General features: G+C 51.4%; 2 protein-coding genes across 3 annotated transcripts in view; both read left to right on the forward strand.

Annotated features, from left to right (window-relative positions):
* The window catches only part of CEP112 (centrosomal protein 112), a 389,712-nt gene that overhangs the window by 367,363 nt on the left and 2,239 nt on the right, over window positions 1-20,110 (forward strand). The gene's annotated exons all lie outside the window — the stretch shown is intronic.
* The window catches only part of AXIN2 (axin 2), a 31,028-nt gene continuing 30,223 nt past the window's right edge, over window positions 19,306-20,110 (forward strand). For both annotated transcript variants that reach the window (XM_033090402.1, XM_033090400.1), the window contains exon 1: window positions 19,306-19,513. The gene's annotated coding sequence lies outside the window, so the exon portion shown is untranslated. The remainder of the gene's footprint in view (window positions 19,514-20,110) is intronic.

Raw genomic sequence — 20,110 nt, forward strand, 5'->3', positions numbered from 1 at the left:
TCGTGGTTAGCGATGAGGTCAGTGTGGGGCCAACATTCCTTCCTCTGCCACGTGCCTGCCCCTCCGCAGCTGGGAGGGATGTTTTAGAGCCACAAGGTCCCCAGAATCTTAGAAATGGAGCTGATGCCACGGTCCTGTTTTGGACTTCCCTTGACCTTCTAGATTTAAACCTTATCAGTTCTTCGCGAGCACTAATACCTGGCCAGGCAGGGCTGACACCAGTGCTTTTGGACCAATGCATGGGGAGCCCCTGGGGGCGCCTTGTGACCATAGCACATGCCCTCAGTGCTCTGCTCTCGATCCCCTCACCTCCTCGGGCACCGGCTTCTCTCTACTTTCACTCCCAGCTCTCCTCCTACACTCTGATGGAAACTGCTAGAACCCACTTTGCCTGCAAGCTCGGACAGCAGGAAGTGCCTAAGTCCTCTGTCATCTCCCCCCAGCCCTTAACTAGTGACTATCGGATGCTGACACGTAAATAGTCCAGCTCCCTTGTCCCCAAGCCAGATGACAGTAAGGGGTGGCCTACACCGTCTCCATGGATCGGCATCTGGGCTGAACCAAAGTCACTTTCTGTGGGACACTGCTGGGCATCACGCCCCTACCGGCCTCCTTCCCTGCCCTGGGCCACTTCCCTACTCCCCCACAGGGTTTTCCTGAGATGATTTCCTAAGAACTCACATGAATTCCCATCTCAGGGTCTGCTTCTTAGGAGCCCAGACTAAGACAGTTGCTGAAATAAAATGTAAAAATCCAATCAAACACGATCTCTTACATTATAATGACCCCCACTGGGGTCCCTGCTTCCTGAATCCCACCCTTCCTTACATCCAGCCCAACACTCCCACAAGAAGATGCTTCCTAAAACACAGCTCGATTACATAGCTCCGCCGCTACCGGGTTTAAAACGGTTTCTCTGTAAAGTCAAGGCCACACTCCCTGCATTAGGTGTGTCTTGATCTGGCCGCACTGTCTCCACTCAGACACCCACCTGCCTCGCACGTCGTGAGCTAGTACAGTCCTGCTGGGAGCTGTCCCCGCTACCAAGGCTGTGTCCAGCTCCTCAGCTCTGTCCATGCCGTGCCATCCTCCAGGGTGGGCCTTCTCTGCTTCTTGGACTGGTCCTGCCCCTTGGTCATCTCATCCAGGGGGGGCTCAGGGCCCCTCTCATCCCCCAGCACCTCGTGGGCATCTCTTCTTGGCCCCTTCGCGTTACCTGTTACATTGTCTGCTCTGTGTTCATCTCTCACATAATGAGGGCTCTTAGAGGACAAAGCCTATGTCTGACCATCGCTGACACCGACCCTGAGCCTAGGACAGTGCATGGTACATGGCAGGCACCTGCGGACACGATCAGGCCAACTTGGTGATGCTCCTTGAAACATGGGGCCACGCGCTGAATTGTGTTCCCCTCAAATTCATGTGTTGAACAGCGAACCCCTAAGATGATGGCGTTTGGAGACGAGGTCTTTAGGAGGTAATTCAGGTTAGATGAGGTCATGAGGGTGGGACCCCTAGGATGGGATTAGCGTCCTTATAAGAAGAGGAGGAGAACAGAGATCTCTCTCTCTACCATGGGAGGACACTGAGGGTGGATGTCCGTGAGCCAGGAAGAGAGCTCTCCCCTGGAACCAAATTGGCTGCCACTTTGATCTTGGACTTTCAGCCTCCAGAACTGTGAGAAATACATTTCTATCGTTTAAGCCATCCAGTCTATGGCATTTTGCCATGGCAACTAGAGCAAAGTAATACACACGGGCACAGTAAACCCAAATAGGTGTTTCTGAGTAAATATCAAAGCACCTATCCTGGAATCCAGCGTTGACACCTGTTGGAAGTTTTTGTTTGTTTGTTTGAATTATGGGAGAAGAAATTAAGGCATTTCTGTCCATTGATTTTATCTGCATGTAATGACAACGTTTGACAACGCTACCATCTTGGTTTCTTAAGATATTGGAAATGTTGGTCCAGGCTAGTCTGAAAATTAGTGGACTAGGTCCCTGGCCCCTAAACCTGGCCCCCTGAGTCCCAGCCCAGAGCTCTGGACCTCCCAAGGATTCTGATGCAGGTAACAGGTGCAAACCTCAGTGCGGTGTGGCTGGCACCATAGGCCCGTGAGTGAAAGACAAGTCTAAAACGGGACTGACATGCTCTCACTCCGTGCTCCCGCTTTGCCTGTTTTATCCCACTTTTTCTGTTTTATTTTAAAAGTTTGTATACTCTTTACATGCGATGTTCAGGGTCAACAGTGAAGCTGGTATCCCCAAAGCTGAATAGTGTCGCTCATCCGAGACGAAAGCAGGGAGACTGGCCTGGAGGACCCCTTCTGACCACTCTCCAGTCACGTGGTTGTTATCTTCACTTCCGAGGCCCAATTCACCACTTTTCCTGGTTCTCTAGGGTCGGCCAGAGGGTGGTGTGCAATGTCTTTATTCTGCCTCTAGTGGGGACACTGGGTGAGAAGGGATCTCCTAGGCCCCGGCCTGTTCCGTCTGCACCCCTGGCCACGGAGCAGCGCTCAGAGCCTCCTGGGGCCTGTGGGACTCCTGGGTGGCGCCGCTTGCCCTTTCAATGCCAGCACATTGGCCTTGGCTTTGCTGCCTCTGCCAGCAGCCAGTGCTGCCTTTGCCAGGAACTCTTAACTGTGGTCCCACAGCCAAGGCTTTGTAGCTCCTCACAGAGCAAGAGGCTGTGCAGCTTCCTCTTCGGCTGATCCAGGGCCGGTGGGGCTTCCGTCCTTCCAAGGCCTTCAGCCCTTAACAAGCAAAGCAAGTCCTTTTCTGGTGCTATGGCCCTCGCTGGCAGGGGCATTCTCCAGGCCCTCTGAGTGCAGAGACCCAGCCCTGTAGGAGACTTCCTCTGCCTTCCATGCAGGAAGCCTTGGGATTGGGGCGGGAGAAGAGTTAAGTTCTGGGCCGAGGCTTCAGTGTTCAATTTCTTTCTTTCCTGTTGATGACATTATTGCCTTCCTACAACCACTGACACATGTTGCTTTCATCTGTTTCATTTCAAGACATGAGTACACTCGCTGGAAACTATGCTTAATAGCTAAACTCAAAACATTTGGATTTCCTTTCCTTCTTGACTCTTTGCTGGTATGCTGCATTCTCTGCTGGGTTGGGTTTTTTTGGGTGGTGGTGGTGGTGTGTATTGTTGTGTTGTTGTTGTTTCAGCCACCATTTTTAACTGAGCAAAGAGAAGCCAGTGGCTTCCTGGCCAATTGCCTCGGGTCCATCTGCTACATATGGTGTATTTCACTTCTTTTTTCCACGGGAGATGGGGTGGGGGGGGCGTGTCAATGGCTCATGCAACCCCCTTGTTCTGGTGGTTGAACAGCACCTCCTAGCCTCCTCCTTTGCCCAGCTCCTTCCATCTGCCTGTCACGCAGAGGCCTGGGCGGGTGGGCGGATGGGTTCTCCTGGAGGTTGCTGCATCCTTGAGTTCTGTGACTCATGGCTTGGACCTTCTGAATGGAGCCTCCAGAACAGAGAGGTGAGCTCGTCAGTCTGGACACAAGGACTGGGGGGAACAAACAGGCCTGGCTGCCTGAGGATAGGATGTGGACAAGTCTCCCCCTGGCCCAGACTCAGATAGAAAGCGGCCGTTGGAAGCAGGCCAGCCTCATCTGGTTGGAATTGGGTTTGACTCATGTTTCCAAACCTGGTTGCAGCCATTCACCCTTCCCTGGGCCAGGGCAACATTGTCTGTTGACACAGTCTGCAAAGTGAGCAATCAGTCTGCTCATGGAAGAGTCTGAAACATGGCTGTCTGCCTGGCCTGGGGTGACTGCCCCGAGTTCGGCATGCCTAGCCTCCACCAGGCTCCCCAGAGGACCTTGGACATTTTCCTGTGGGGAGGCCAGGGGGAGGGTGGGGAAGGGTTCCCTAAGATGAAGGGAGGTGAGCTCTTATAGGGCACTTACTGTACCTTTATATCCATTTTCTCATTTCACCCTCCCTGTAACAGAATGGATTATTCCCATTTCACAGTTGAGAAAACTAAGGCTCGGGAAGCGCAAAAAATTTTGCCCAAGCCTCACAGATTCTAAGTGGTGAAACTGGGATATGAGCCCAGGCTTGAGGTCTCCCAAGCAGTTTTCTTCTGGCTGGGGGGCTTGAGGGGAAGGAGATGTGATGCCATACCACCTGCCTGGCTGCTTTGAGAAAAGTCCATACGCCTACCTGTCCTCCCTTCCGCCACTCACGCACTTTTCTCCCCAGCAAGCCACATTTCACCCAGGTAGGAATGAAGTTCACAAAAGCTAATAGATACATGAGTGTGATTGTGTGCATTTTACCCGGGAAGAGAGAGCATTTCAGGCCAGTCTGCCACCCCTTTCAAGTCCGCAGATCTGGCCAAGAGTCTGAGATAGCAGGAAGTGTGGAGAACAAAAACTTCAAGGGGAGAAGCCTGTGAGGGGGAATGGAAATGCTAAAGGGGTTATAGGGCCAGAAATTTATCACTCTTATCTGTTCAGACTCGCTAACAAAAGCCCCCTCGCTGAGGAAATGGACTTCAAATTCTATAAAACTATTTATATATTTCTTCTATTTTCTTGTCTGATGGTTCCAGGCCGTCCGTCTTCTGGCTTGTGTGGTGTATGGGCGTAAGAGTCTGTGAAAGGCAGGACACAGGCACAAACACAAATGCAGATACCCTGGCTGTTGTCTAAAAATGTGGTCAGCATGGAATAAGCAGTGCCACACTGCTTTCAAAGATGACAGTTCTGGGAGGGACAAGGCTCTGTTGGTCTGTCAGGTGGCCACCAACAGACCCTGGCTGGGAGTGTCTGATGCCAAAGCCCCCACGTGATTGTACGACATCCAAATGGCCTTGAATGGCAGGCAGCTCTTCTGTAACCCTGGTGAGATGATGTGAGACTAAGTGTCTTTCAAATATCTGACCTGTTAGAGGAAGGCATTCCAAATCGGTAGAGTCACCCAAAGCTGGGGTGGAACCCCTTCTTTTGGTAGTTAATTGTTTTATAAAAAGTAATATAAACTAGTCACAGAAATTTTGGAAAATACAAGATAATATTGTTCAGTTACAAGGACCAGAGACCCACTCGATTGACCCCAAGGGAAAATGAGGGTGTGTTGCAAGAACGTGAGTGGCTTGGGGGGGGAAGGGGGACTTCTCTAGCCCTCAGGACATGGCTCCTCCTTTTGGACCTTGTTCCCTCATAACTTCAACAGGCTCTGCTCCATGACGGCCTTTCCCCCAGCCTCGCTCTGGCCCCCTTCCTTCCACAGCTTTGGCTCCCATGGAGCAGTTTTTTCTTTGTTTCTCCCATCAAATTTCTGGGCTCAAGAGAAAAGCTGAACAGCCCAGCTCATGTTTCTAGGCCTGACTACTCAAGTCATGTGACCCGGGGCAACCTATGATGGGTTGCCCATGAGTGACACGGCCAAACCTAGCCTGATTCGCTGAGCCCGGAAAGGGGGTGGGCGAAATGTCACCATCTAGGCCTGCCCTCAGGAAGGGGCTGGGGGTGGCCCGCAACCCAAGCACGCTAACACAAGTTTAAAAAGCAAGAGAAACATTATCCATAATCCCCTCATCTGTCAGTCAAGTCTTTTTTTCTATACAATTCACGTGGTGAATACATGTTCTATACAATTTTGCCTCTTGCTTCTTGGAGTTGACTTCATATCATAAGCATTTCCAGTAATATCCTTACAGCTCCGTTACCTTTTCAACGGCTATATAATATTCCTATGCACTGCCTGTGTCATGTATGTCGTTTACTTAATCCTGTAGAGACGTGGATGTTATTTCCAAATTCCTATGGTTGTGCCTAACCCGGAATGCTTAGAATAGTATCAGGAATACGCAGGATGGAGTCCTAGACTTGTTGATTCCAGGAGTGTTTAGGGAATCTGGCCCTTTCTCCTGAGGCAGAGGACTGATGGCTCTTTGGAAGCATCCACAGGGACAGAGGGTAGAAATGAATCCCAAGCTCTCTGCATCTGCCCAAATCGGTGCTATTGTTCTTGAAGGCTGGACGTATGGATGAGACCAAGGACCAGAGAGCAGCCTGCCCACCCCCTCCAGGGAGGCCCAGCAGTACCAGCCTGCTACCTGCTGAAATCTCCCCTCCTCTTATCTGATGAGGCTGCCTCCTGTGAAGGAGACGTGCAGTGAGAAGGGAAAAACGGAGTCCAGGAGTCAGAGGCTCTGGTGCTCGAGCCCCTGCTTGTGCAGATGAGAACCCAGGGCAGCCGAGAGTGGCCTGGGTCACAGAACGAGTTGGAGCCAGAGCCAGGATGGGGCACTCACCACTAACCCTCCCCGATTATGCATTCTATTGGTAAGAACACGTTAGCCAATTGGAAAATTAATAACAGGCCTCTTGAGTTAGATGGCTCCCATCCTTAAAACTAGCAGCTTAGACTGGATGCCTTCAGATATTTAGGTCTGTCATTCAGAGAATAGGAAGCAAACACTGGACCAGGGTTTTTAGGAAAACTCCCATCTGCTAGAAGGCAAAAGACAGGTAGGCCTGAGCCCTGGGCCCTGACGCAGGTGAGTTCCTGCTGGCAGAGCCCACATATCTGTTCTGAAGGGATGTTTACCAGGCAGGTCCTTCCAGCCGGGGTGTCTAAGCAAGTCAGGGTTGAGAACGGCCCATCTTGAATTCACTGCCTTATGGGGAGAATCCACCTCTCAGGGAACTGGGTGACCTTGAACTGTTTCCTCACCCTCTCTGAGCCTTTGCTTGTGGCTGGTGCAGCGCTGTGCCCACTGTGGAAGGACTGGAGGAAATCGAGAGACAAACGCCAAGGCTTGTTCTTTCCCGCCCCACTGTGTTCACACCCGCCCCCATCAATGCACACTCACTATGTGTGACCTTCACCATGCGTCTCGAGCCTTCTAGAAGCGCTGGCTTCATGGGCATTGGATCTGTGCCGTCACACAGGGCCCCCACCCTCAGAGAGCCCCTGCTGGGTTTGATGCTGTGGAATTGCCATCTTGAAATTCCTCATAACTAGCATGAGGCGGCCTGCATTTGAGTTTTTCACTGTGCCCTGAAAATTATGTAGCAGGTCCTTCCCCCAGACCTGCGTTTCCTATAAAATCGGTTGGTAACAGTAGTACTCAAGGAGTGGCTGGGCAGGGGAGTAAATGAAGTGACCTTTGGAACCCCCTTTGGAACCCCTTGCAGGGCCTGGCCCATAGAAAGGGGCATCTTCTCCTCAAGCATCTCAGGCTGGATGCACCCTCGAGTGGTCCCCTCACAGGTTGTCTCCTCCTCAAGCATCTTCTCTCTGTGGACTCTGAACCAAGGATTCAAATATCTAGGGCACAAGGACCAAGGTTGGGGAATCACAGGCGTCCCCTCGGAACCCTTGAAGCCCTTATCAGGAAGGAAACTACTAACGACTCTGTCTCTGGTTTATGGCAGCTTCCCTGTCTTTATGGCCCTTTTACAGCACTCTGGGCCCCAGGGGTTCAGACAGTGCCGTGCTTTGTGAGGGAAGATGGCGCCAAGGCTGGAGCCATCACGGGCAGTTGTGGTCCCAGAGACTCACCTTCCCCTGGGGCAGGATCATTCCTGACTTGGCTCAGAGCCACCCTTACAGGCCTGAGATCACTGGGGTCAGCTTCCCGGAGCTGATGCGCCCTGAGGAGGGAACTAAGACTGACAGCAGTGGCAGTCGTTCTGCTTTCTCTGCACCAGAGACCGTAGTAGCCATTTGTGGATATTTTGTTGATCCCCACAGCGTCCTGGGCCTATGAAGTACCCAGGACTGGTACGCGGAAAGCATGTAAAAAGGAGAGCTTAGCAAGTATTCATCAGCAATCCCTTAAACATGGTTATTTCTTCTTAGCTGCATTTTATAGATGGGGACATGGAGGCTTAAAAAAGATATATATATATATATATATGTATGTATATACCGGGGGTGCCAAAAAAACATGTACACGTGACTTGTGTTCATCTTTTGTTATCGGTATAAATTGAGCATTATGATTTTAACCGACTGAGCCAACTGGCCACCCCGAGCATTACAATTTTAATATAGTTTTTTCCTTTCTGAAAATGTATGTGTGTATATATATATATATATATATATATATATATATATATATATAAACATACATATATATGGTGACAGCTCATTGGTGGTGGGGTCAGAATCTGAAATCGGATTCCTCTCTGATTCCAAAGTCCAGAATGTGGTGTTTGTTGCTTCCCATTCTTTAATTCCTCTACTCCCTCTCCATTACACTGTGCTGGATACAAGAGACGTGGACGGCTGGGTCCTGGCAATCTCAATAACTCCGTGTCAGTCAGGTTTCCAGATAAGCATCCATGGGCCAATCTAGCACCTTATATATACAAGACGCATGGCCCAGGCTGTGTGCAGAAGGGTGCAGAAAATACTTGTGGGAGGGAAGTGACTGTGGCTTCCTGCCTCTGTGTCCCCCTTTGTCCCTTTCTCCTCCCAGCCTTGGGTGCCCCTAGGTTATGTCCACCTCAAAGAGTTCATTTATACAGGAAACGACTCCTAAGCTGGGTGTTGAATTATGTGTGTGTGTGGCGGCGGGGGGCTCCTAAATAGCATCTTTTCCCTGCCCAAGTCAGAGCTGAATTGCGAGCAGACACGGGTCAGGCAGATGGAGATGCACGTCCAGTTTCTTGCAGACTGAGTAAGCACAGAGCTGTCAGCAGCAGTGCTTGACTTCCTAGAGTTGTATCCGCGGTGAGGCAGGCTTACTGCTTGACACTGGTTTAGACGGACGACGCTGGTTCTTCTGGGGGGCCTACCCTATGAAAGGTAGGGCTTCGAGGGGCAGAGGGGAAGGGGGACACTTTGCAGGCCAGCCCCAAAGAAGGAGGACAGAACTATGCACACCCTCGTTAGTCTTCTCTTCTGGGGCTGGGGGCCCTCCCCCACATGGAAGCTAAAGGAGCGGAGGACAAGCATGCTTCCATGCAGGGCTAAGGGGTCAGGATACAGCCCCCCAGATGCCCAGCAAACGACGGAGCAGCTTATGTCCCAGAAGAGTGAGGGGAAGATGGCGTCAGTGGGGAGACCTGTCCGGGGCCTCCGTGCCCAAAGCTCTTGGCCGCTCTGTTCATGTTCTGAAGTGGAGGATCCAGCTGGAAAACCCAGCAATGTCTCCCTTGCCCCCTCCTGCCCCGCACATTCATCTAGAGTCAGGAAAACAGGGCCCAGAATCCCTATGCTGGGTCTACTGTCCCTAGGAAGGCCATTCAGCCTCCCTCACCAGAGAAGGAACTAAAATCTGAAAACTGATAGTTGCCGGTCCCTGTGATACAGCCAAACACACTGCCGAGTACTTTTAGGGTGAACTCACTTGTCCCTCTCTCCTCCCTCCCTGCTGCCTTTCAGCACGGGATGCCTGCGATGCAGGGCACTGCACTGTCTTCCCAGACAGTGGGAGAGGCAGGTGGGCTTGCTACCCCTTCAGTGTCTTTTGATGAGGCTCTGCCCAGAGGGCCCTGGGAAACCAGGACAGGTACACACAGCAGGAGGAGCGCGGGGCACAGCACGGGGTGTTGGAGGAACCTGGAGTCCACAGTTCAGCAGGCACAGTGCTGGAGGGCTGGAGGGCTGGAGAGGAGCTGGGAGAGCTTAATCCTGGACTCCGCTGTCACCCTCTAAAACTCCCATCCACGAGAGTCACCAGACACCACCAACAGCCACACCAAGATATCACAGCTAGCCGTGTCTCAAAGACACACTGGCAAGCTGGTGGGTGAGACCCGCCCGCATCTCACACATGCTGGCCGGCCGCTTCTTCAGGAACCCCTGGCCAGCAGCAGAAAATGCACCCTGGCAGGAAGTCCTCACGCGCGTGTGGTCATTGTAACACTTGCCCTGAGGATTCTCTTTGAACAAGACTTTTTCGACACAAAATATGAATAAGGGATGGAATCTATACCAAAAAGAATCGATGAAACACAGCGTCTTGCAGGATTTACAAAGAGAAAGAAAGGCGCAGGAGGAAGGCAGCATACATGTGGTAGCCGCACCTCAATCATTAAAAATGTGTTAAAACAAAAAGGGAACCAGCATGCTGTGTTGTGTATCAGTTGCCAATTACACAAATGTCTGTGGAAGGTTCTAAGAAAGACGGCACTGCTGGGAGTTTTGAGGATAAGAGGGGTCAAGAATGAGTACCCTGGCTCTGCTGACCTCACCTCACAGGGGCCGCTGGGGTCTTGGGAGGAGCAACAGAACTACAAAACGCAGCAATGCTGTCCCTATCGGCGCCCAGGGAAAGGCCTGGACGGTGGGAGGTGGGGGTGATGAGAGCCAGCCCAGCTGGGCGGTTCCCGATGCTGTACAAAGGTTCAGGGCCTAAAGACAAAGACTGCTGAGCCATTCACAAGTACAGTTTGCCCTCGGTATCCACGGGCTCTGCGTCTGTGGACTCAACCAAGGGTGAATTGAAAATATTCGAGAAAAAGTTTGTATTGTTGCAGACGTGCACTACATAGTCAGGCGTTCAATGGTTGCGTCTGTAATGAACATGTACAGACTTTTTTCTTGTCTTTATTCCCTAAACAATACAGGATAACAACTATTTAGCATTTATATCGTATTAGATATCAGTAGTGTAGTAGTCTCTCCATCTGCGGGGAATATGTTCCAAGACCCCCCACCCTAGGAACGCCTGAAACCACAGGTAGCACTGGACTGTGTATATACTATGATTTTTACTATGCATACATACCTATGATAAAGTTTAATGCCTTTTCCATCTCAACTAAGGACTTGTCAAACTGTGGACCCTAGCTTTTGCAGTTTGAGGTGCGACAGCAAAAGTAGGACAAATTTCTTTATCACAATTTCACAGATACAATGTCTTCGTTCTTATCAGAGATCTTAGCAACCTCAGTATACGATTTTTTTTTCTTGCCTTATTAAGTTGAAACTTTTACCTTCTCACGTAGAGGAAGCACTTTACGGCTCCTCTTTGGCATATCCGAATCACCAGCATCACTACTCTTGTGCTTTGGGACCCTTGTTAGGGAAAATAGGGTTATCTGAGACGGTCCATCTGAGATCTGATCACTGAAATGGTCACTGAGTGAACAACGGGAGGGGATCTTGACAGCCTGGAAATACTGGTCAAAGGGACGATTCGCATCCCGGGCGGGACAGAGCAAGATGGCTTGAGAGTTCATGACACTCCTCAGAACCGTGTGCAATTTAAAACTTATGACTTGTTTATTTCTGGAATTTTCCACGTAATATTTTCAGGCCATGGTTGACCCCAGGTAACTGAAACCACGGAGAGAGAAATGATGCATGGGGGGTGGGGGGCGGGGGGGGGACTACAGTAAATTAGAGAGGTTTTAAAGTATACGGGAGGATGTGGGTTGGTTATATGCAAATACTACACCATTTTAAACAAGGGACTGTAGCACCCATGGGTTTTGGTATCCGCAGGGGTCCTGGAACCAATCCCCTGTGGATACCTAGAAGTCCCACTCAGAAGGCTTGGGGGCGGGGGTGCCTCCTGAGGGAGACTCACAATAAAGCCAGCTGGTAGCAGCCCCTACCCCTAGTTGAAGACCAGCAGTGAGCAGCAGACAGGTGAGATACAGGGCAGGCCTCCGCTGGCCTGGGAAAACCCTTTGTGCCAGAAAGCCGAGCACTGACATCTCTCGGAAACTAAATGTACTGGCTACAACATTTCCACTCAAACTCCACTTTAACGATGGCATTATTTTATTCCCATTTTATAGTTAAGGGAAGAGGGTCTCGGACCGCCCGAAAGACTTGCCAGACATCCTTAGTGGGGGTCTGGGCCCCAAACCAGGTTGTTGTTAGTGTTTCCCCAAGACGGCTACTCTTCACCGAGTGCTCACAAGTTGTCATATGGGGTTCTAGCCACTTTATCACCTCGTTTAATCCTCACAACTTCCATTCCTGCCATTTTACTCTTGGGGTAACTGAGGCACCAAGAAGCGACAGAGTCTCCCAGGTTTAACCAGTGCACCACACTCCCCTGGCTCATAATTATACTTTTGGATGAAGAAAACCTCTCCTTCCCATGGCTCCCAAGGCCCTGCCAAGCCGGCCAAGGCCACTCTACCCCACCTTGCCTTTCTCCCTGGCTCTCAGTTTCTATGGGTTTCTGGAGAAGGGCTAGCTTCCCCCTGCCTAGGGCCTGTGCAGGTCCTGTTCCCAGCTGCCCACGGCCCCGCACCCTCTCCCCTCCTTGTGCCCCCCTAATCCCCCTGACCTCTCCTGCCCAGTGCCTTACACAAAACAAGTGTCAGAATGGCCACTGGTTATTGGTGTCTTCTCCCCACACCCAACCTTCCCCCAGAGGCAGGTCCACTTTGGGGCCCGGTGCCCCCTGCGTTGGACACGTGCCTCCCTCAAGGCCCCTCTGCCTGGGCAGAGCTGCAATCCTGAGGACGCACAGGAGCCTCCATTGTCTTGTAGAGTTTAAGGTTGACACCTTTTCACTGGACCGGCTGGGGGTGGCTGGAGGGGGAAAGGAAGGCGCCTTTGTGGGGGTGGAAAAGGTCAGAGCTCAGGGTGGGGGGTGGGGAGGGTCATGTCAGTAACGGAAGAGCCAATTTCAGGTGAAGCAGCTGCTGGTCCTACACGAAGTGGGTGGCCGCCTGCGAAAGCCGAAGTGGATGCCAGGCCTCGAGCCCATCCCACGCCCCACGCCCCACACCCGCTGTCTGGGTGGCACAGTGGTGCTTGGCCTGTGGGAGCTGCCCTGCAGCTGGGGGCTTCTCCAAGGCACCCTCTGAGCAGACACCTGCCCCCGCCCCACTCCACTCAGCAAGCAGCTGTCTCACACCTGGCCCTTCGCACCTCTAGGTCGCCTTTCTCTGGGTCTTCTCTGACCTTGGAATAGAGAAGGGGGAGGGAAGGAAGCCCCTTACCTTTTGTGACTGTATTTTCTGACCCCTGAAGTCAGGCCCCGAGGTCTTTATCATTCTGTGATTCGTGAATTAATGGATTCACGTGGAAAGTTTGACAATAGATAGATTTAATGCATTGAACAAATTGATCTTTTTGAAAAAATAAAATTCAACTCTGCCAAAATAAAATACTGAGTTCGGGGGGAGGGAAAATTGTATTAAAAGACTGGCCTTCTTGCCTCATCACCTGTTGAAGTTGGTGGCATATTGCTCCACTCTTCTTCGTCTGCAGAGCTGGGTTAGCTCAAGCCTGGTTTACTACACTTAATTTTTTTCTCACATCCCCTACGTGTTGGGGTGATTCATTGAGATTATCGGATTTCACAGTCTCAGCCATTGCTACATCTTTTTCTATTGGGGAAAGTATTTATCAAGAGAACACTAGTAACAGAGAGTGAGGCTCGATCCACACATCTTCATTTGTGTGTGAGATACTAATGGTTTTGCTAAGAAAACCATCAGATGTGTGCAGCCAAATCTGATGTGCAGACAGTGTCTCCGTGTTTGTTCAGGGGATATACTCTCACATCATTAAAATGGTCATCGAAGAACAAAAAAAGACTTCTCCAAAGTCATTCTGGGCCATTCCGTTCAGGAATTCCACTCTAACCCCACCCTATCTAAGCTCATGTTGATAGGAATTCTGAGGATGGCTTTACAAAGATCACCACCAGTCAAAGAATTAGCCCCGCCCCTGCCACTTTGGGCACAACATTTTAATCCCAAAGATACTCTCATTAGCCCAGATGCTGTGGGAGGTGCCTCCCGCAGACCAGGGGGATGACGCAGGGTGGGAGTGGAAAAGAATGAAGGCCTAGAGGAATGGAAGATGGGGCTGTCATGTGGGACTGCCCTTGGCAGGAGTGGGGGGTGGCAAAAAAGAGATAGGGCTGGAGATTGGCCTGGGCCAACCACTTTGCACACCATTCTGAAGGCCATGGTGGCCAGGAGAGGACTGGAAGCCAGAAACAACACAGTCAATTTTCGATTGCAGAATGCTCTCTATGGTAGCAACACGTAAGGAAGGGGTCCCAGGGGCAGGTGGCCTTTAAGTGCAGGCAGGGAGAATAGTTAGAGCATTTTGCTGTTCCTGGCAAGAGCCAGAACCGTCACAGTGGTTGTGAGTATGGGGAGAAGGTGGTGGTTTTAGAAGATTTTTAGGCGGGAGAATCAACAGGGCTGAGAGACTGAATGGGGATGAAGGAGCCAAGACATGGCCCAGGTTTCTAGCGGAGGCCGCTGGGGATGGTGAGCTCACTGCCGAACAGGAGGATGGCTGGTTTCGATGAGGGACAAAGTAGGTTCCGTTTTAAGAGTGTTAAATTCCAGGTGCCTGCGGCTAGCCTTTGTCAGGAGGAGATGATGGTCGAAGAGAGGAAAAGAGGGCAGGCTATAGGTCTGGGAAGTCCTGGTCTCTAGAGAGTGGAGCTTGGCACTATGGGTGGGGACAGGAGAAAGCATTTTAGGGGGAAAGAACCCAGAGAAACAGCAACATGTATTCGGTGGGGAGGAGGAAGAGATGTCCCGAAGAGCAGCCAGAGAGGAAGGTAATCATGTCACAAAACCCTATCAGATCCATGAGAGGGACTTGGAAAGGAAAGAGAGCTGCAGATAAGCCCAGCTATGTGCAAATCAAAGTGGGCCCGTGTAACCTAACAATTAGGATGTCTTTCACCCGGCTAAAAATGGTTTTCCAGGAGGAGAGACTATCTTGGGTTGAGGAGACTATGAGAGGGGAGGAAATGTAGACAGCAAGTGTAGACTCCTCTTGAAAGGGATTTCCCAGCCATCGTATGTTACCTGAGGGCACTGAAGCCAACGGGCATGAGATGAGGACATCGCTACAGCACCGGCAGGTTACGGAATAAAGCAGCATGTTGTGAACTTGACCCAGGGAAGATTCTTCAACAGGGAGCAAACTCCAGAACCTGACCAGGTGTTCTGGGGCAGCCTGGAAGTCTGGAGCATCCAGACCCACCCAGGCAAATCCTTTAGCCCGGGAAAGGACTCAGTCAGCAGAAATGCTCAGAGCAAATCAAGAAACACTGACACGAAAGAACAAAGGAACTGATTTTCCAGCTTGGCAACACTTCACTTTCCAGAAGTTGTTTAAAATGATAAAGATGATACGTCAGGAGCAGAAAAAAAATGTCTATGGAGAGAGCTTAGAATTTATTAGCAAAATTTCACATGCTGCCTGTTGGAGTTTCTTTTTCCTATCTATTTTTCACTTTCTTCTCTGAAAACATTTTTGTGTGTGTGTCTGCTTGACACCACAGAGGCGATAATGTCAAACGTCAGAACCTCTTTTTGGATTCATTTTAATATTCATGGTCTCTTCTGGTTACAAGCTTAGGACAACTCCTAAAAGCCAAACTCCAAGATGATAAATGGCGAGATGCCAAAAAACCCCGTCGTTTGTAGCTCCATTTATAATAAGTGTAAAAAGCACTTGAAAGTAAATCAGATTAGGACGTTTTCAATGATTGTTTAACTTAACTGTGCTTTACATTTAACATACTACAGATGATCATTTTATGAACAAATACGGTTCCCCCAACACTTCTATGGATAGGATTTCTTAGGGGAATTTCACTTTTTCGCTTGTGGCTTCAAAAGCTCCACCTTCACATTCCAGGTCCCTCGTCTGCCAAGGGGGAAGGATATAAGCAGGCAGCAGGGCCGAAAGTGGAGTCTCACTTCTCTTCCTCTCTTCCTCCTCTCAGGCTCAGTTACAATCCATTCTCCCTAAGGAGGACCACGGAAACATCGGCCACCGTGAAAGCCTCGGCAGAACCTCCCAGGATGTGGCTGAGGGTAGCCCAGTTCCGGGAGCTCAGGGCCATACATACATAGGGGCTGAATGAAGTGTGTTTCAGCTGAATTTCAGGCTGAAGCCCCGTGGCGATTCTTTTAGGAAGGCATCCCAAAGCATATTTATTCGCCTTGCAGTGGAAGTCAAGGACTGAAGGTGCTCAGGGCCCCTCTTAGTCAGCTCTGCCCTGGGTCTCCTCACCATGGTGTGGAGGAAAAGAAGATAGACCAGGAGCAAGGGCCCTGAGGAGGTTCTAGCTCAGCTCCAACATGAAGGGATCTTGGAAAAATCGCTTCACCTCCTCTCTGCTTAATTCCCCCATCTTAGAAAATTCTGGTATATTTCTTTTTTGGTACTAGATAGGATAACCTTTGAGAGATGACCAAAAGGCATATCCCCCTTTGCCTCCCTGCCCCTGATTTTCTCTGCAGGGAAGATGGCGGTGGTGGAGTGCTCACCTCTGCAGGACCTCACCTCCTGGTCAGCTTGTAGGCCCCTATCCCCAGGAGTGTGGCTCCTAATTGGAGGACGTCTTCACTTTGGAGCTGGGGAGTTGCTTTCCAGGACGAGTAACAGACTATTGAGCGAACAGGGTGACTATGCAGAAATAACCCCCATGTTTTGAGCACCTTCCGTGTCTCAAGCATTGTGCTGGGCATTTAGCTTATTGCTTATCTTCACAACAGCCTTTTGAGGGATGTTTCCTCCACTCTACAGGTGAACACACAGGGACTCAGAGTGCTTAGGTGACCTGCAGTCTTAGGAAAAGTTACCTGTGTCTCTCTTCACCTCCCTCTCCAAACAAAGGTACATTGTCTAAGGTGGCACTTTTCCAAAGAAATAAAAGACAAAGTCAATGAATCTTAGTGAGCAATGTCCTGGGTCTGGACTCCTCTGAAGTCGCAGCTGGTGTGACTTCCCCTCCAGAGGGGTATTTGTGGGGCTGACTAAAGGTTGGAGATCTGGCCAGATGCCTCTCAGGAGCGCTGAGTCCTTGTTTACTGGGATTTTAGGATTTCAGCCTGGTACCTAATTCCAGAGAAGAATTACTCTCTGCTTTATTAAACTTGTCTGCACTTAGGCAAAGTGGGCTGTTTATCCTCTGTAAGGTTTTTCTTTAAAGGAGGGGGCAGAGTGAGCATGTGCAGAAATCCATCACCTTGCTTTCCAGTTTCCAGGCAACCGTGCAGGATTACAACAAGTCACATGATATTGCTGCTGCCAGGGAGAAGGGAAAAGTGGAAAACCGTGCTATCTTGAGAAAGGGGCTGGGTATAAGCAAGAACTTTGGATTCTCCTTCAGAAATATTATCAACAAGTAGTCAAAGACCTGGAGGCTCCAGAGGGCTCCTGGACTCGGGCATTTGGCCTGGCCTCCTGCCGGCTGGGCAGTGTACCTCCAGCTATGAAGTTGAGGGGTCGGGGGAAAGGAGTGAGATGAAGGGGGAGTCATTGGCCCAAGGTGACCAAACACCTGTTCTGAAGGGTCATTAGTGAGAAGACCTACTCAGAATTAGTCCTTACTCATGCATCTTCCGTTCCAATCCTTCCTTCTTGCTGCTGCAGCCCTGGGATAATGAGGGAGCAGAGCCCGTGATGATGAGGGCTGGCTGGGGGGCAGTGAAGGGTCAGTTGGGAGGGGAAAAACCACCCATGAAGACCAAGTTCCCACTTCCTTTTTTAAAGCCTCCTCTTTCTGATCATTGTTTATTTTGATTTTGGATGTTTGGATTTTTCGATCTCCCCTCCCCCAATGTGTGTGTGTGTGTGTGTGTGTGTGTGTGTTGTGTGTATGCACACACACACATACAAACTGCTGTTGTTTATATTGTAGACACTTCTATAGCAATTCATCCCCCTCTGTATACACTTTTGTTTCTGTAATAACACCCTCTGTGGCCTAAAAACTCTGGAACCACAAGGACAGCTTTGCTTCTGGCTCTCCTGGGGTGGCTCAAGGGGGTGGGTGTGCCCTTGGCCATGGGTCCCACATATCAGCTAACCTAAAGTGGACTGGCTTCCAGTTTCCTCACACCCAGCAGTTGTCCCAAGGCAAAGATGAGTCATCCAGGCCACACTCTCTCTGGTCTCCCTGGTTTGCCCTGAGGTGGCTGTATTTCATAGCCTGGACGGCTGGCTTTATGCCAGCCTGGCCTCCTGGGGAGGTGAGCCCAGACGGGCAGACCATGGACACAGAGAAGCAGGTGTTGGGGAAGGAGATGCCACCCGCCCTGGCACCCAGGAGCTGAACAAGGACTCTACTCCGTTATCACAGCCCCTAGGCGGGAGACCCTAGAGCACAGTCCTGCTACTGGTCCTCTTCCAGCAGATCGTGGGTGGTGTGTCGTCCTTCTCTTTTCCACATTTCTTGCATGTTTCCAAGTTCTGAACCCCCTAATGACAGGTTAGAGGTACCTCTGCATTGAAAAGGGTTTGTCATCCTTTAAGTTCAACAAGAAAGTAAATAGAAAAAAAAGTGAGTCGAGTTGGAGAGCCAAAGCCTCGTATACCTCGGATGCTGCTGGCCTCTTCCTTTCATTTCCTGAACAAATTTCATTTACATCTTTATGTTTTTTAAAGGGAGGAAAAGTCAACTATTCGCTTGTCATATGAGGGGTCATTCTATAACAATAGATGAGTAAAGAAACAATGTTCTAGGTTTGTGCCATATTTTCTTGTTACATTAAGTGAGAAGAGAAGGTTGTGCCTTATAAACATTGGGGGAATGTGAGCAGGAATTCAAAGGTGACAGTGGGGTGAGGAGTTTTCAATACATTAAAACTGTGGGTGGAGGGGAAAAAAGACTTTCCATGTCTGTTTAATATGTAACATATGGGAGGATGAGGGATGCTTGCAAAAGAGTGTTGGGTATGCGGTTGTTACAGAAAGATGGTCGGTAGATGTGTGCGTGCAAGGAGGGTGCTGATGGCCAGATTGGGAAGCTGGGCTTAAACCTTCAGGGAATTGAGGCATGCTTCCTAACGAGGTGTCAGATCCCATCTTCAGCACTCTGGCCTATGCTGGCAGATTCACACCCCATTCACACACTCACAAACGCACGCTCCGTGGTCCTAACTCACACTGTTACACACGGGGCGCTCAAGCACGCGCATGCCTTCTGTGTCCAGGCCCGCAATCGCCCTGTGACACTTGGCCAGTCGATCAGGACTAGAACTCCCTTTACAAGATCCTCCAAGTCCAGATTCCCAGGGAAACTTGAGTAGAGGTGGAAAAGTGTTTGATGATAGAAAAAAAAAAAATTCTGCTTGCTTGCAGTTCTTGCGACGGCCAGAACGCTACAATAAACTGTTGCTTTCCAGAGTTGGAGAGGACGAGGGCAGGCAGGGGGAGGCAGCGAGAGCAAAGAGGCCAGAGAACTTGAAAGACGGAATCAGAACTCAGGCTGAGAGAGCCCCTGGGGCGGCGGGGGCCTGGCAGGGGGCGGAGGAGGGCCAGGACCGGTTAACGCCGGAGCGGAGCGTGCGGCTGGGGAGGGCTGGGCCCGGCCCGGACAGGCGCCGGGCGCTGTCCCTTTAAGGCGGGCGGCGCGGGCCGGCTAAACGCGGCTGTGATTGGCGCGGCGGGATCACTGGCTCCCCAAGCCCGGCCCGGGGGAGTCGGCTGGAGCCCGCTGCGCTTTGATAAGGTCCTGGCAACTCAGTAATAACCCGAGAGCCGGGAAATAAAAATAACCCCTCATAGCCGTGGATTTCGGGACCGCCCAGAGTCCGAGGCGCCCGTCTCCCCCGCCGAAAGCCCTGCTGTAAAAGGTGGGGGTGGAGGCGCGGCCCCAGCAGAGCCGCTTCAAAGAAAGCCCCTTTGGGACCGGGGGCGAGGTCGCGCCAAGCCGCGTTGCGGGCGCCGGGGACAGGAGGGGGTCCGGTCCGGCCGAGACAGGGCCGGGAGGGGCGGTGCAAGCCGGACGACCCCCAGGAGGGGCGGTGGGGCCGCTGGGGGCGGCCCGGGGCGCGGCCGGCGCGTACCTCCCTTTCAGGACCGTGCGCTCGGCTCGCGCCTTTGAAGTGCACAGTTAAATCCACAGCGCAGTTTTTGTTGGAAGCGCCCGGAGGACATTTGGTGCGCGGAGTGACTGCTGGAAACAGGACCTGTGTTGAAAGCCGGGCCGGGCGGGGGCCGGAGGGGCCGGGGGCGGCCTCGGCGGGGGCGGAGGCCCACTCGGATCTTTTGCATAAAAGGGGCGGCGGGGCGCGCCGCTTTCCCCTCCCTTGCGGGTGGATCTCGCTCTAATCCCGGATTGTTTCCCTTCACCCCCCTCCCGTGCCGCGCGACTCCCCATGTTCCCCGACGCCGGGACCGGCCCGGGGGGCCCCGGGGCTGCCGCTGCGAGCCGAGCCGGGGGCCGGGGC

Source organism: Rhinolophus ferrumequinum, chromosome 21 (assembly GCF_004115265.2).
Source record: "Rhinolophus ferrumequinum isolate MPI-CBG mRhiFer1 chromosome 21, mRhiFer1_v1.p, whole genome shotgun sequence".
NCBI classification, from domain to species: domain Eukaryota; kingdom Metazoa; phylum Chordata; class Mammalia; order Chiroptera; family Rhinolophidae; genus Rhinolophus; species Rhinolophus ferrumequinum.